Source organism: Coptis chinensis, chromosome 7 (genome assembly GCF_015680905.1).
Source record: "Coptis chinensis isolate HL-2020 chromosome 7, ASM1568090v1, whole genome shotgun sequence".
NCBI lineage: Eukaryota > Viridiplantae > Streptophyta > Magnoliopsida > Ranunculales > Ranunculaceae > Coptis > Coptis chinensis.
In genome coordinates, this window is record NC_141462.1 from 10,032,557 (window position 1) to 10,045,871 (window position 13,315).

Below are 13,315 nucleotides of genomic sequence, written 5' to 3' on the forward strand. Positions count from 1 at the left end.
GGGCAGTGGTCATAGCTTTAGTAGAAAGATGGTGGAATACAACTCATACATTTCATTTTCCTTGTACGGAGTTAAGATTCACACCACTAGACTTCATTCACCATGATATTTGGGTTGAGTATCGGTATAGGCCAATCGATACCATTTAATGCAAATTATGAGAACATTGGTAGTATGCTTATAATTTTTCCTCGCTTGGATGCAGATGCTTATGATTCTTCTGGTATTAAGTTATCTCATATTAAGACTGCATACATGGAACCTCTCTTGGATCCTAATACACGAGCGGAGTTAGCTTTGACTATTCTACCTGGTAGTGATGGTGTTGATGTGTATGTTAGGGCTTTTTTTATGTTTTTTATTAGGTATATTTTGTTTCCAAATGGTCATTCTACGGTACGACTTGGATATTATGTTTATGTTTCTGATTTGCATAATATGAGAGATTATGACCTTGGTAGCTTAGTATGCCACATTGATAGCGGCATTAGACAAATCTTCACAGACATTTGGAAGTAGAAGTCCTCAGATTGCAGGATTCACAGGACTTTTGGAGATTTGGTTTTATGAGTACTTTCGTTGTCTTTGTCCTAATATAAACATGATTGTTGATACTCGCCCTAGATTTGCAAGTTGGTCAGGGCCTCACTTGACTCGTAACAAGAGGCAGATTAGAAATAATGTGTGTATGGCTCGTGCTCAGATTGATTTTAGATTATTGTCATCTATTGAGTGGAGACCTTGGCATTTGTCTACTGCCTTTGACGATCCTGTTATGCGGCATGCTTGTGTTTTGTCACGCCACCACGAGTTGTTTTGCCGCATTACGACTATAAGGTTTAGTAATCTTGTGGCGGCATTTGTTGAGAAACTTATTTGGATGTTATGGAGTTTCATGTGCTCCCATACCATATGTTAGTGATGTTAAGTCGTGGAATATAACTCAAGTTCATGAAATTCATGGCAGTGGTGGTCCTTGGCCAAATGTTTCTTCATTTGTTGTTGAGCAGACTACTGATCAGTATTATAGATGGTGGAACCGTGTCTCTATCCGTCCTTATTGCCCCATGTTGGTTGGGTTAGCAATTTCGAGTTTGTGGGCCTAGAAGGGATGAGACGTGAGCTACATATTCCTCATCCGCCACAGCCTATTTACAACCCACAACCTGTGAATGCATATCATCCAGCTCCTGTGTCTGCCACTAATCCTCATATGTTTGCCGTGTGTGGACCTGATGGGGAGGCTACTTACATTTTCCATTCCTGAGGTGCCTCATGCTCGTTTCTATGAGTTAGAGCCACAGATTTATCAATATACCACGGTGAGTTTAGTTGTTTTACTTATCTTCTTCATTATATATATAATATGTACTCATATTGTATTTTCTTGGATTTTCAGGCTGAGGTTCGAAAAGATATATGAGAACCAGATTCTTATGTTTGATGGGATGAGGACTGTCGTATATCATTATAGTCAAGAAAGAGAGGAGGCATATTCTCAAACATATCAACAATTTCAACGTACGTATGACGAGACTCGAAAAGCGTATGAGGATATTCAGCAGTGTACACGCAACAACATCAGGGATATGAGGAACTTCAGGCTGAGGTAGTTAATCTTCGTGCAGACAGAGAATATCTTGGTTCTCAAGTTAGGAACTTAGAGGAGCAGCTTCGGAACATCCAAATAGAAATAGGATAGTCATCAAGTGGTAAGGGGCGTAAGAAGATAACTAAATAAATTTTATGTAATATGATAGGTTTTGGATCATTTTGGATACATAATCATAATCATAGGTTTTGGATCATTTTGGATCATTCTTATCATTTTGGATCATTTTTATCATTTTGTGGTTTTTAGATGTGGGGTTTAACAATTCTTGCTACTGATAGCTATGGAATAATGTAAATACAATGTAGGGGTGTTTTGTTCTTGTTTTATTTTAATTTGTTGGACAACTTGTTTTTGACGATTTCACACTGATGAGTACGTGTATTTTTCACCTTCTTGATCTGTCTCGTTTCTATAATTTTTCGTATTGTGTACAAGAAGATTTGTCTTGGTCTAAGTTAGTTGTTACTTGTTAAACTTAACATCTTGTTTTGATCAATAATATAACACCCCATGTTTTTATTATTTTTTTTTCTATAATAATAATAAAGATAATAATAATAGATAATAGATATAATAAAAATAGGATAAGTGTTAGTGGAAATAGGAGACGTGGATTTATGGGATAAACTCTCGTCCCTATTTCGGGGGGTTTTTTTTTAAACAGAAAAGAAAAAAATAGGGTTGGTAAAAAACAGAGAGTTTTTCATAAAAGAGGGTTTCACAGAGAGGAAAGAGAGAAGTTTCTTGCTGGAGATTTTGCTGGCAACAGGAGCGCGCTACAGGTGAGTAGATAGTTTTCTATTTCACGAAATATGTTAATTATTCTATTAATATTCGATCCTGCCATTGGTAAAACCGCCGTTATTAAAACCGATTAAAATCTGTTGAAAACTCCGAAAAATTGAGATTGAACTTTGGAATCGAGGTTACTAATTAATGGCGGCGAGCCAAAACAAACCGTTGGTCTGTTTCCAATATTGTAGATTATTCAACACTGTTTATATATTAAATTTCGTTGGTTGATGTCGGGTATTGAAGATGGGTCGGATGCTGTCGAAGCTTCAACAAGCGTTAATGGCAGCACACCCCAGTATCGTTTTTGGTATTTTTGTTGATTGTTATGTTGATTGTTTGTTAAATTGTGATTTGGGTCGTGTGTGGTGCTGTTGGGAGTTTGGAAAAGGTAGTTAAGGGAGGCGCGAGCCCCCAATCCTCCTCCTCTGTAGATTTGCATTACTGTGATACTGAGGGTGGATGTTTATGTGATTTTGTTATGGCGAACTATTTTGTTGGTGTTATGGGTTGGTTAATTTAGGTGTGGGGGTAGTGTGGAGGCTTGAGTGTTGATGGAGAGCTTAGAGTAGCCATTAATGGCGGTCGCGTTTTTCCAGATCCAGTTTTGGGTTGACAATTTTAAATTCAAGAATGGAGTTTTAGCTTTTATTAAAGAGGTTGGGTTTTTCTCTAGGAGTCCAACCGCATTCCTCCAGCAACCACCACCAAAACCGGCCACCACCAAGCTCTAATCACCCACCCATTTCAACCATGCGGTTGGACTCCTAGAGAAAAACCCAACCTCTTTAATAAAAGCTAAAACTCCATTCTTGAATTTAAAATAGTCAACCCAAAACTGGATCTGGAAAAACGCGACCGCCATTAATGGCTACTCTAAGCTCTCCATCAACACTCAAGCCTCCACACTACCCCCACACCTAAATTAACCAACCCATAACACCAACAAAACAGTTAATGCATAACAAAATCACATAAACATCCACCCTCAGTATCACAGTAATGCAAATCTACAGAGGAGGAGGATTGGGGGCTCGCGCCTCCCTTAACTGCCTTCTCCAAACTCCCAACAGCACCACACACGACCCAAATCACAATTTAACAAACAATCAACACAACAATCAACAAAATACCAAAACGATATTGGGGTGTGTTTGCCATTAACGCTTTGTCGGCTTCGACGAAGATCCGACCCATCTTCAATAAACATCAACCAACAAAATTTAATATATAAACAATGTTGAATAATCTACAACAGTTCCAACTCAAAAGCAGACCAACGGTTTGTTTTGGCTCGCCGCCATTAACGACCTCGGTCCCAAATGGTTCAATCTCAATTTTTGGAGTTTTCAACAGATTTTAATCATGTTTTAATAACGCCATGTTTTACCAATGACCGGATCTAATATTAATACGGAATAATTAACATATTTAGTGAAATAGAAAACTATCTACTCACCAGAGCCTCATGCCCTGTTGCCCTGGAAAAATCTCCAAAGAAGAAAACTTCTCTCTTTCCTCTCTGTGAAACCCTCTTTTCTGAAAAACTCTCTGTTTTTTACCAACCCTATTTTTTTCTTTTCTGTTTAAAAAAATCTTTTCCCGAAATAGGGACGAGAGTTTATCCCATAAACCCACGTCTCCTATTTCCACTAACACTTATCCTATTTTTATTATATCTATTATCTATTATTATTATTATATAAAAAAAAACAAATAATAAAAACACGGGGTGTTATAATATACACACCTTAAAAGGATCTCGTCCCGAGATTCAAGGTAGAGTGTAGATTAACCAAACAACAGTACGTCAACCAATATAAAAATGAGACATACTTGTATACGCAAGTATACACACCTTAAAAGGAATACACATATACAATATCATATAGATAGACATACTAATATGCAAATCACATACTTTGAAAATGTGTCTATATACGTATTGAACCCAAGAAATACGTGTATACGCTAGCATACACAACTCAAAATAAATAAACATAATTAGTTTCCTCAATTGCCAACACTTAATTAAAATCATTCTTTCACAGTTCAACATATTCATATTTTCCGAGTTAAGTCATACTAAGAAGGCAATGGAGTTCCTCTCACACCGAGGCAGTTAGTTCCACTCTTAGTATTTCCCAACTAACCCAAGGCATTAAAATATATATATATATATATATATATATATATATATATATATATATATATATATATATAATTTTCTTTTCAACGATCTTCCCTGTCAAAACTATTTGTTTAAAAACTCATATGTTTCATCCACCACCTTAGTGTTTACACATATATCAACATTTCTCTCAGTGTCTCACAAACACCACATGTTCGAAAATAAAAATATAAAACGTATAGACTGATTCATATTATCAACGGCCTACACTATGTCCACCATCACATAGGATCAAACACCTACAATGTGAGGCATGCATACTGGCTCACACACCAACGATATACAAGTATACACTGGTTCACACACCAACGATGCATACTAACTCTCTACCATCACATAGGATCAAACACCAACGATGTGTGGTATGCACACTGGATCACACTCCAACGATGTACATGTACACACTGGATCAAACTCCAACGATGCATACAGAGAGATGTTATGTATATTGGATCACACACCAACGATATACATAACTTGGACAATATCAAATATTTCAAATCCAACCTTTATCAAAAGGGTTTCTTTATTCCTTGGATAATTCAAATTTACTCCAATATGAAATTTTAAAATAACAATTTCTTCTTTAGCCAATACTTACTTAAAATCGAAAACTCTGTTATGAAAAACAACACTATAACATCTTTGAACAATTTCGATTATAAATTTCATAAGAAACTAACCGTTAAAACAACCAAAGATTTTATTTTTTTCCTAATCATATCCCAACATTCCACTATAAAAGTACACACAAAACAACAAGCCAAACCAAATACCACAAAGAAACACTCCTACTACCCATTCACCACAATCCGAGGATCACCTAGACCTTCACTATCTAGGCTAACCTAAGCTCTGATACCAAAAATATCACAGCCCGATTTTCTAAACAATTAAAAAAAAATGAATATTTGAAATATAAATATCTCAAACATCACTTGGTTCAATTGTCTAAAACCTGTGCTATAACGGGTGGATACAACACGTCAAAACCTAAAACCCACATCATAAAGAATCTTAACAACAAAAATCTCCAAAATTCCTCAACCATCACTTTATTAAAAGACTTTCTTCCATCCCAATAAAATATCAAACCACTCTAAGAATAACATGTCTTCAACATCGAATTTTCATGTCATATGAAAAGAAAACTACGTTATTACATACTTCCAAAAGATCAGACCTAATAAACTAAACTCCCAGACTGCTCCAAGCGAGAATCCAAATCACACGCCGCGATTCCACTGCCTTCCACCTGTGTTCCCAAGAACACACCCACGTTGCCAAAACAAAGCAAACATGGGTCAGCAAAAATGGAATTTGCTGGTATGAGTAGACTAACCACATATAAACATTATCATACTTTAATTATCCAAACAATCACTTTATATTTTCCCATAACTTAATCATTCTCAGCTTGGAAGACAGGTAGTTCCGTCATTTCAACCGTCATAGCCTGGAAAAACGCGAGTGACATTTTTTGGTATCGGAGCTTAAGTTAGCCTAGATTGGGAAGGTCTAGGTGATCCTCGGAATGTGGTGGTTGTGTGTGTTTGAGTTTAATATGTTTGGAGTACTAATAGAAGTCCGTTTTGTTTTAAGGTGATGGCTGGAGATGACACTAACGTTACTGGTACTGGAAGTAATACTATATCTGCTGATTTGGGAGCAATATTAACTCAGTTGGTGCAAACTATTCGGAGGGTCAACATGCTAATCTAGGGGATCCTTTTGCTAGGAGAAACAAGGATTTTGCAACTTTAGGAGGCCAGAAGTTCAAGGGAGAGAAAGGGGCCATTGATGCCGGAAAACGGGTTACTATGTGTGAGTCCGTGTTTGCTAAGATGCAACTCACTGAGGTGCAGAAGCAAGAGTTGGCTTCTCACCAGTTAGAAGGGTCAGCTTTATTTTGGTGGAGGTCTATCAAGGATAATGTGGATGTGGAAACTATGACTTGGGAGGATTTCCAGGTAAGATTTGAGGGAAGGTTTGTTCCTAATGCTGTTAAGGAGCAATTAACTGAGGAATTCTTTAATCTGACCCAAGGAGGGAAAACTATTACAGAGTACGTGACTAAGTTCAATGAACTATCGAGGTATGCTCCTTACCTAGTGGATACCCAAGTAAAGAAGAACCAAAAGTTCATCCGTGGACTAGAGCCATATCTATCGAGTTATTTGATACCCTTTGATTTAGAAACTTTCGATCGCGTGTTAGATTTGGCATTAAGATATAAACAATTGGATAATAAACCTAGAGATGAGAAGATTAAAGAGAATGCCCCAAAACAAGCCAGTTTACACTTTATTTCTAGTCAGCCACGTCAAGGGCATAGAAAAAGTCAGCATCACCCATATAATAGGCAAACAAGTAAGCTTGTAGATAAGGACGCGAGTGCTTCGCTAAAGAGATTTGATGGTAATTGTTTGAACTGCAGGGAAGTTGGGCATACTATTCGAAGATGTCCTAAACCAAATGAACTAGTAGGCAAATGTTATAAATGTGGACAGCTGGGACACTATGCTAAGAACTGCACTGGTTAATGTTAGGTATGTTTGAATTTGTTGTTTGCTAGTTTCCTTTATTGGTACTTAGCATGTAAGAATTTATCGTATGATTATGAAAATAAAATGTTGGTTGTTTTAACGGTTACCTCTTATGAAATTTATAATTGAAATTGTTCAGCATGTTATAGTGTTGTTTTCCTAACGGAGTTTTCTATTTTAAGTAAATATTGGCTAAAGAAGAAATTGTTATTTTAAAATTTCATATTTGAGTAATTTGGAATGTACCCAAGGAATAAGGAAAACCCTTTGATAAAGGTTGGAGTTGAAAGTTTTATATATTGTCCAAGTTATGTATATCGTTGGTGTGTGATCCAATATACATAGCATCTTTCCTCAGATGCATCGTTGGAGTTTGATCCAGTGTATACATGTACACCGTTGGAGTGTGATCCAAAGTGCATACCACCACATTGTTGGTGTTTGATCCTATGTGATGGTAGAGAGTTAGTATGCATCGTTGGTGTGTGAACCAGTGTATACTTGCATATCGTTGGTGTGTGAGACAGTGTACATGCATCACATTGTAGGTGTTTGATCCTATGTGATAGTGGACATAGTATAAGTCGTTGATGATATGAATCTGTTGAACTGTAAAATAATGATTTTAATTAAGTGTTAGCAATTGAAGAAAACTAATTACGTTTATTCCTTTTAAGGTGTGTATACTTGCGTATACACGTATGTCTCATTTTTATTGGTTGACGTACTGTTTGTTTGGTTAATCTACACTCTACCTTGAATCTCGGGACGAGATCCTTTTAAGGTGTGTATATTATAACACCCCGTGTTTTATTCTTTTATTTTCCTAATAATAATAATAATAATAATAGGTTAAACTGAATATAGATAACTATCAGATACGGATAAAAGCCCGTAGGTAAATGGATAAGTGTTGTCTTTTGTTTTTCGGGGAGTTTTCTCACGTAGAGTTTTTGGAAAAAAAAACACAGCGAGGGTTTTAGAAAAAAATTGGAGTTTTACTGAAGGAAGGAAAGGAAGGTTTTTCCTGGTAGCTGGTTGATAATCGGAGAGCGCTACAGGTGAGTAGAGTTTATCTCTCACCACTACTAAAACTATGATTTTCGCCCGCTTAATATTTACGATTTTCTTCACGAAAGTGTTTCCGACCACTTTTTTTATAATTTTAGTTCTCATCGATATGTTTAGATTTGATTTGAACCGTTGAATCTCTGAAATCGGTATTGAACCGCTGGAACTTCGGAAGTCGCCAATGGCGCTGCGCGAGTCCAAAGTCAGAAGAAATCGCCCAGCTTTGTTATTTGAAATTTTAGGATTATATTTACCGATCCTGGGGTGTGTCGATCCATCCGATAGAACTCATTGGGAGCTTCGACGGAGAGGCGTCAATGGTGGCGGCCGAAAACCCCAAAGATTCGCTTTTGTTTTTTTGTTGTTTTGCTTTGGTGGATTTTCGAGAGTTTAGAGATGGGTGGTCGAACTGTTAGGGTATATGGGAATGATGTGGGTGTAGAATCGGTTGTGGAAGAGCTGCTCTAGCTTTGAAGGTGCGTTAATGACGGCCAGAGAATCGCCCAGACATGAACGAAATCCTATTACATTTATTTGAACTATTTTGGTTGTGGGTTGGGAGTTTGATGAGTAGTTATTGGTTGTGTGTGTGTGTGCTGTCGAGTGGAGCTTGGAGAAGCCATTAATGGAGGCCGAAATTTCTTCCAGATCTAGTTTTAGTGATGTTTAGATTGAATGATTTGGGCTTTTTGTTTTCATTAATGTTGTTGGGTTTCTTATGGGGAGTAAAATCGGTTTGATGGGTGGACGAAAGTGGTGGCCTAATTCAAGCTTCCAGTGGGTACAGTGGGGGAAGAAGATGACACTGTTTGGTCAGTTGGGCCTTGGGCCGAAAAGTTTGTTCTGTTGGGCCTTGGACCTTAGTTTGGTTTTTTGGGCCTTAGGGTGTTTTGTTTGGGGCTCTTTTAGTTTAAGTTGTTTTGGGCCAGATTAAGTAGAGTGTTGGGCCAGTTTCTAATTTTCTTTGGTTTGGGCCTGGGCTTGTGCTTGGGCCGAACTTAGTGGCTGGGCTTAAGTGTTTTGAATTTTGACATTTCAGTTGGGGCTAAAGTAGGGGTGCAAGTGGATATCCAAATATTTGAATCCGATTCGAATTCGTATTCGAAAAATTGGATATTATCCGAAAATTTCGGATTTCGGAATCGCCCAGACATGAACGAAATCCTATTACATTTATTTGAACTATTTTGGTTGTGGGTTGGGAGTTTGATGAGTAGTTATTGGTTGTGTGTGTGTGTGCTGTCGAGTGGAGCTTGGAGAAGCCATTAATGGAGGCCGAAATTTCTTCCAGATCTAGTTTTAGTGATGTTTAGATTGAATGATTTGGGCTTTTTGTTTTCATTAATGTTGTTGGGTTTCTTATGGGGAGTAAAATCGGTTTGATGGGTGGACGAGTGGTGGCCGGAATTCAAGCCGGTGGTGGCTGGTGGGGTGAAGAAGATGACACTGTTTGGTCAGTTGGGCCTTGGGCCGAAAAGTTTGTTCTGTTGGGCCTTGGACCTTAGTTTGGTTTTTTGGGCCTTAGGGTGTTTTGTTTGGGGCTCTTTTAGTTTAAGTTGTTTTGGGCCAGATTAAGTAGAGTGTTGGGCCAGTTTCTAATTTTCTTTGGTTTGGGCCTGGGCTTGTGCTTGGGCCGAACTTAGTGGCTGGGCTTAAGTGTTTTGAATTTTGACATTTCAGTTGGGGCTAAAGTAGGGGTGCAAGTGGATATCCAAATATTTGAATCCGATTCGAATTCGTATTCGAAAAATTGGATATTATCCGAAAATTTCGGATTCGGATATTTTTTTTATGTCCGAACTGGTTTCGAATAAGGATTCGGATACTGACATATCCGCATCCGATAATATCCGATCCGATTTAAAAAATTAATAGTTATTATATATAATTAATTTATTCATTTTTTATTGTACAAAATATTATATAAAATCATAAACTAATAATATAAAACTATAATAACAAAATAATAATAATAAATGACAAATATAATATTTATACTAGTTTTTATAGTGGTAAAATGAATTATTCAAAACAAATAAAATTTTAATTAATTTTAATTTTTGATCGGATATTATCCGATATCCGTTTCGGATATCCAAATCGGATTCGATAATTTTTTAATATCCGCCGGATTCGATTCGATTCGATATCGGTATAAAATTTTCGATTCGATTCTGATACGACCATATCCGCGATCCTAACCTATCCGTTTGCACCCCTAGGCTAAAGTTATGTTAGATTGGGCCTGTGAAAGACTAAACCCTTTGGGCCTTAGTCTTTGGGGTTTTGACTATAGTTGATTGTTGATTAGAGTTAATTGTTGAATGTTGACCAGAGTTGACTTTGACCAGTTGACCCATTTTGACTTTCAACTCGGATTATGATTCGGTCTATTAGGATAGGTCTAGGGCTATTAGCATACATGCTTGGCTTTAGGCTAAGACCTTTATATATACGTGGGTATGTGTATTAAATACTATGTGATATTTCATTTTTATACACAACGTTATGACACTTATACATTCATGAAATTAATAACGCGTAAATCAAAAATACATGAATCAAGATACTCCTTCGTTCTCTAAAATAATATATGTAATAAATTTCAATAATGCGTAAACAATTTACCGCACTCTTTTAGAACTCTCCACGCCTCAAGTTTTGGAATTGAGTTTTATGACTGATGATGTCATATGTTAGGTGGGCATTTATTGAATGTGCCATAAATGGCCCGTTAGCATTATATATGGGTATTCATTGAATGTGCCATGAATGACCCGGGTATTCATTGAATGTGCCATGAATGACCAGATTCTTTGGATTGCCTTAGAGAGGAACTAAGGTATTCGCCTTGCGGGTTAGTGGTATTGATTTGATTATGCGAGTGTGTTTGGGCTTACTTTTGAATACCTAATATAATATCTACATATGCTATATAGAAGTTCTAACTTTCTTTTGCAGGAGGGTAGGACTTAATAACATTTTGTGCAGGGACGCGGTCCTACCCTTATACAGCAGTGGATATCGGTAAGTTTTAATTCAATGGTTTAGATATTAAAACGAGTTATTATAATGAGTTATGTAATGGAAGTCTTGCTTAGGAAGAAATTATGCCGATTAAAATGACGGAACTACCTGTCTTCCAAGCTGTGAATGATTAAGTTATGGGATGATATAAAGTGATTGGTTGAATAATTAAAGTATGATAATGGTTTTATGTGGTTAGTCTACTCATACCAGCAAATTCCATTTTGCTGACCCATGTTTGCTTTGTTTTGGCAACGTGGGTGTGTTCTTGGGAACATAGGTGGAAGGCAGTAGAACCGCGACGTTTGATTTGGGTTTGATCTGGAGCAGTCCGTTAGTTCTTTTATTAGGTCTGATCTTTTGGAAGTATGTAATAACGTAGTTTTCTTTTCATATGACATGAAAATACGATGTTGAGGACCTGTTATTCTTAGAGTGGTTTGATGTTTTATTGGGACGGAAGATAGACTTTTTATAAAGTAATAAAGAGAATTTTGGAGATTATTTTTGTTGTTAAGATTCTTTTATGATGTGGGTTTTAGGTTTTAACATGTATTGTATCCACCCCGTCATAGCCTGGGTTTTTAGACAATTGAACCAAGTGATGTTTGAGATATTTATATTTCAAATATTTTTTTTTTTAATTGTTTAGAAAATCGGGCTGTGACATTTTTGGTATCGGAGCTTAGGTTAGCCTAGATAGTGAAGGTCTAGGTGATCCTCGGATTATGGTGAATGGGTAGTAGAAGTGTTTCTTTGTGGTATTTGGTTTGGCTTGTTGTTTTGTGTGACCCTGAACCTGTCGAACATGGAAACGACAAGTTGACTTTGACAATGATGTGTTAACTTTGACCGTTGAATGTTGACTTTTCCAGTTTTTCACACATTTGATTATATGGACAAATATAGTAATAAAATATTGTCGAAATTGTATAACTTGGTTGGTCATTATCTAATAAAGATTTGACGTTGATATAGCGTATTTTAGACACGTGACAAGATTTATATTTTTTTAGAGACATAGTCATAAAGACTTTTAACTTGGCTATGATTAGGTCTACGGCTATTAGCATGCTTGGCTTTAGGCTAAGACCTTTATATATACTTATGTACGTGTATTACTACTGTGTGATATTTCAGTCTTTTATGATATGCGACGTTATGACACTTAGACATTCATGAAACTAATAACGCGTAAACCAAAAATACATTTATCAAGATACTCATTCGTTCTCTGAAATGATATATACAATAAAGTTCAATAATGCGTAAATAAATTTACCGCAACCTTTTAGAACTCTCCACGCCTAAAGTTTTGGAATTGAGTTTTATGACTGTTGATGTCATATGTTAGGTGGGCATTTATTGAATGTGCCATAAATGGCCCGTTAGCGTTATCTATGGGTATTCATTGAATGTGTCATGAATGACCCGGGTATTCATTGAATGTGCCATGAATTACCAGATTGTTTGGACTGCCCTAGAGAGGAACTAAGGTATTCGCCTTGCGGGTTAGTTGTATTCCTTGAGTGTACGGGAATGTAGCGTTGGGTATTCCTTGAATGTGACGGGAATGACCTAAGGTATATAGGCACTAAATGGTGAGTGTATAAGAAAAGAAATTTATTATTTGATAAGAGAAATTGATTTGATTATGCGAGTGTATTTAGGCTTGCATTGGAATACCTATAGGATATGTACACATATTATATAAAATTGTTAACTTTCTTTTGCAGGAGGGTAAGACTTAATAATATTTTTGTGAAGGGACGCAGTCTTACCCTTATACAGCAGTGGATATCGGTAAGTTCTAATGCAATGATTTAGATATTAAAACGAGTGATTTGAATGAGTTAATATAATGGAAGTTTTGCTTTGGAAGAAACTATGCCGGTTGAAATGACGGAACTACCTGTCTTCCAAGCTGAGAATGATTAAGTTATGGAAAAATATAAAGTGATTGTTTGGATAATTAAAGTATGATAATGTTTATATGTGGTTAGTCTACTCATACCAGCAAATTCCATTTTGCTGACCCATGTTTGCTTTGTTTTGGCAACGTGGGTGTGTTCT